A 5,055-nucleotide genomic window follows, 5' to 3' on the forward strand; every position below is an offset into this window, starting at 1 on the left:
CATCGAAGCACCCTCCCTCCCTCTCTCTACCCACTTCTACCCTTCACTGTTTTTAGGTCGAGCCTAGATTGCAGCGCATGTGCGGCTCGCTTTAGGACCCCTTTTACTCTGCTGTCATTGAAATCCATGCACCAGGCTCACACAGCCGTCATAGCACAAAGACGGTACTGCCCCGGTACATAACACCCGCCCTCCATGTATGTTGCCCTTTATGCCTAGTACTTCCACAATAAACGCACTACATCTACCACACTTGTTCAACATCGCTACCCCCCTGGGCCGTCACTCCTCGATGTTTACTTCGACTATCTAGTAACCTCAGCACCTCTAACTCCCCCCACCACCCCATTCTGCCATCTCACCTGAAGTTTTTGTTGCAAGTGTTGTTGGGCATCACAGACAGAGTTTAGGTTGAATTGTACACTCCATCAGTCAGCTACCGGAGTATCATCAGTGGTCCGTGGTGGTGGTATCTCGTCAAAATAGGAAGAGTTAATCTCTGTGCACCACATTTGGAAATGTAGAAACCATCAGAATTTCCTACTTATAGCCATTAAAACAACCATTTGCAATACAATAGGTCTCGTATTTGCGAGAATTTAAGCTATTGGCAATATAAATGACAATACCTTTTTATTTATGTGTTTAAGTGCATGTTTACACACTGCTTGCAGGTTTTCAAAACACGAAAATAAAAGACATTGTCATTTACCATGCCAATAGCTCAAACGCTTGCAAATGCGAGACCTATTGCATTGCAATTGCTTGTGTTAACAATAGTGTCTCACAAGCGGCACATATGCTCTCGCAGGCTCGACCATGAAAATATTTAGTGGTTATAACGAAAATTCCAAATTGCCGCTCCCTTTGGAGAGCAGATTTACGTCCTTGGGCGAGCATCAGTCCTTAAACTGGAATGTGGGCTGCAGTGCTGTTCGAGGGTAAGGACTAATCACCATGATCCTGTTAACCAATTTACTGCTAAGGAGTTGCTGCACATGACTACTGCAGTTCCAAAAAATCTTGAGATCATAGCTCAGCAAAAAGAACGTCCACCTTGTTTAGTAGTTGCCTTTAATTTAGCACCAGCATCATAGGCAACAGGTAGTTAACTTGAGTCTCTAAAGCAGGGCGGTCCAATGTTGATTCACGAGGTTCAAGCTCTTAGAATTTCAGGATAGCAGATGAAAATGTAAATGGTTCCCTTTTAGCATCACTGCATGCAAATTAAGTGGGATGGGATGGATTTTATTAGCTTTTATTTTTTTTTTCTTATTTTGGAAGCCTGCCTAGTATCAAGCTAGTGCGTAAATTGGTTTATGGTTTCTGTCAACTGGGAAGGAAGCAGTAAGAGAAAGATATATGAAAATCCGACATCTTTTGGAAGAACTTCAGGATCAGCCCCAAAAACAACCATAATTCTGCACACAAATGTAGCCATCTTTTCAGCAGAATCGTTTCAGAAAAGTATCCCAGTTTACAGTTATATTTCTAATGAAAAAGAGACCACATGAAAAGTACACTTGAGGTGGTGATCTACTGGTTTGAAAAATGTAACGTCTTTACAATTGTTTCCCAGTAACGTGAATTGTATTTTGTTTCTGTGGTCTGAATGGGTTTATCAGTACATGCGAGTTTGGTGCCAGCGGGTCTGTTTTCTCTTTCTACGACGTAGAGTCTGCAGCAGGCTGCGTAGACAGTCGCGGGACAGTGACGTCAATTCCGGCGGCGACTTTTAGAGTCTGCAGCAGGCTGCGCAGACAGTCGCGGGACATTGACGTCACTTCCGACGGCAACTCTTAGGTGGCGGAGAGAGCGCGGTGATCCGTGGAGCGAAGCCCAGGATTTCGGGAGAAACGAAGCCATGCCCAAATTTTACTGTGATTACTGTGATACCTACCTCACCCATGACTCTCCGTCGGTGAGGAAGACTCACTGCAGTGGCAGAAAACATAAGGAAAACGTGAAGGATTACTACCAGAAATGGATGGAGGAGCAAGCACAGAGCCTTATTGATAAAACAACCGCTGCCTTCCAACAAGGAAAGATCCCGCCTACTCCCTTCACCGCTCCTCCCCCAGCAGGAAGTATTATACCACCACCAAATCTTCGAGAGTTTCCAGGGGGCCCTCCACGGCCTGGGATGATGCCAGCGCCCCCTATGGCAGGTCCTCCAATGATGCCAATGATTGGGCCGCCTATGCATCGGATGATGCAGGTCGGACCTGGACCAGGAATGCGGCCGCCAATGGGAGGGCACATGCAGATGATACCAGGCCCTCACATGATGCGTCCTCTTTCACGGCCCATGATGCTCCAAGCCAGACCGTGATGGCCAGACCGGACAGATAGTCACAGACAAAGTTTCATCTTATTTCTGTTTTCGTTTGCTGTCATCGCTGCAAAATAACTTCTTGACAGGAGAGTTAGTCACAGTTGAGGACTTCTCGGAGAGCTGCGGCAAGTTTTGCCCCTGATCTGTACAATCGCTCTTGCGTCTTTGAAGTGAATTGCCACAGACTGGAGTTGGTGCAAGCCACCAACATCTTGCCACCTCTTCCTACATCTTGCCCCTGCAGTTTTTTACAGGTGTTAATTTTGCATTGTCATGATGTTTTGGTAAAATTTTTTTTCTATTCAAGTTGATACATTTTCCAATTTTTTTGCAACGATGAATGGCATTTGTTTTAAACTGTGGCCATGGTTAGATATTTTTTTTTAATAAAAAACCCTTTAATAATGTTATCAGTACATGGTGCTATTGGATTGCTTTGAAGCAGGGAGAGATCTGAATCCCTGCCCCGCCTCAGCCGAATGTCCATATAAACCAGATGTCAGCTAAGCCGAAATATCGAACTACGATCTTGTCACAGTTGCATCTGTCCGAGTGGAAGTATTAAAGGGCTGCTGCTTCACGTTTGCAGGGTTGTGATCACTCCGGTTACATTACTTATTGTTTGGTCTTGCTTTAAATGGCCCACCCATGACACTGCACATGCACCAGTCACTACATAGAGCACCATATTCACTTAATGAAACCACACTGTGGGGCATGCAATGCATGCGCAGTGTAGACTCCTCTATGTGTATATTTCTGAACAAACTAAGGGCCACCCAGAGTCTGCCTGATGTGGTCTGCGCCCTATACCTTTAATGTTCAAGCTTGATACTAATCATTTCAGGGAAGGGGGGGGGGGGAGAATATATAACTCTTGCTTCCTATTTCAGTTTAGGTCTTGTATCAAATACGATTAATGTAAATGATTAGATCGAAAGAAAACCTATTCTGAATGGACAACATTAGACAGTAGTTCAAATACACTTTATAAAGATAAGAACTGTGAGTGAAATTCTACTAAGCAAACTACCTCAGAATAAAGTACAGTCGGTCAGGTATACTGATTAAATAAATATGCAAATCAATAAGACCGAGAGGTGTTAAGTACCGTTTAGGTGTTTAATGGCCAAATAGTGATAAAATACAATAAAATATTAATTGGGAAATGTTAACCGTGTGCGCTGAAACATAGCCATTAGTTCCATTAACAACATCTACATTTAAAACCATCTCAAAGAGCATGAAATATTTGGGATAATAATCACAAGAGTAACTGAAAAAAATAGAAGGCAGCGCCTAAAAACAATGTTGGCATGATGAAGCCAAACCATTTCTTTGGAACTTGAAAACAGAAAGCATAACATAACAAGCATTTACAATGCAATAGGTCTCGCAATTACATTGTTTTGAGCTATTGGCATTGAAAATGTTATTGTTTTTTTTTCCCTTCGTGAAACATTAATCAAATGGTGTGATGCAGAATGGCAATAGCTCACATTGTTGTAATTGCGAAATCTATTGCATTTGTACTAATGTGAGTTTTGTACTGTAAATGGTACTGGCTTTTATTAATGTTTTTTTAAACTAATTAATCTAAAGAATTAAAAATGTTAATACCAGCTAACTAATATCCATACGTTATCTATTTCTTTCTAAAAATATGTCTGACATCATAAGCAGACACGTGAATTTAATAACCACGGAAATGGAATAGTCGTGCTCAATTTATACCACATTTACTGTTGAAAGGCGCATCTACATTCCTTTCTGCTCACCACCTCTAGCACGCACTCCTATGACCAAATTCAGAAGTGCGCTTTATAGCTGGGAATACATAACATGCAGACAAACAATTCTAGACAAAACGCAGATGTGGCCAAGTTATCTCAATAGAGGCCGCTTTAAAATAGAACTGATTGAGCTGGCGGCTGGTATGTAATTAACGATAACGTTGCCTTTGTTTTTAGATTAATGCCAAAAATGTACGCGATTTGAAATAGTCTTAAAAATCCGCTCTTAATACTTAATAAAAATGCACGGGCTAATGAAATTAAGTTGCAGTGTTCTTTATCTGTTCGGAATCAGTACCGTTTCCTCCTTGGCTTGGTGTTTACTTTCCTGCAGAAGCGGACATCAAAATGTTGTTGGGAACGCCTGGGACTGGATAAGTTCTGCTTAACTCCATAGCGAAGACAAATAGCCCGGGGTCCTCTTCAGAAACACAATCATAAAAGCTGGAGTTGTTTGCTGAGAGCTGGCCACACTTTGCTGACATAGTATTTGTTTAATCACCAATCTTTGTGTGCCTTCCTGCCCTTGGAGCTCTGAGCCCAAAGGACTGTGCTGCGGTATCAAAGCATAGTGTGTGTCTGTGTATATATTTGTGCGTGCGTTCGCATTCTATGAACGTGATGGTGTTGCTGTGTCTTTGCAGGTGTAAGCACTTGTGTATTTCAGTAGCGAGCAAAAGTGGGTGTGTATCAGTGACAGACCATCCCATGTCGGACGTCCTTGCAGCGTCCCGGCACAGTGTTAGTATTCGCACGTCTACATTGGCACAGTGACGCATACACATCCATGCACTCACAAAAATGCACCACCTACCAACTTAAAAACACATCCTATAAACAAACAACTCCATATGTACTTATTTGTACACATTTATACACCAAGAAATACACAGATACACAAGTACTTATGCACATGTCAAAACATAC

General features: G+C 42.4%; 1 pseudogene across 1 annotated transcript; it reads left to right on the forward strand.

Moving 5' to 3' along the window:
* The first annotated feature begins 1,752 nt into the window (after positions 1–1,752).
* Positions 1,753–4,388, forward strand: LOC146859685 (U1 small nuclear ribonucleoprotein C-like; annotated as a pseudogene). The gene has a single exon (XR_014978707.1). The product of XR_014978707.1 is annotated as a U1 small nuclear ribonucleoprotein C-like (transcript).
* The last annotated feature ends 667 nt before the right edge of the window (positions 4,389–5,055 follow it).

The sequence above is a fragment of the Triturus cristatus genome, chromosome 3_1, assembly GCF_964204655.1.
Source record: "Triturus cristatus chromosome 3_1, aTriCri1.1, whole genome shotgun sequence".
NCBI classification, from domain to species: domain Eukaryota; kingdom Metazoa; phylum Chordata; class Amphibia; order Caudata; family Salamandridae; genus Triturus; species Triturus cristatus.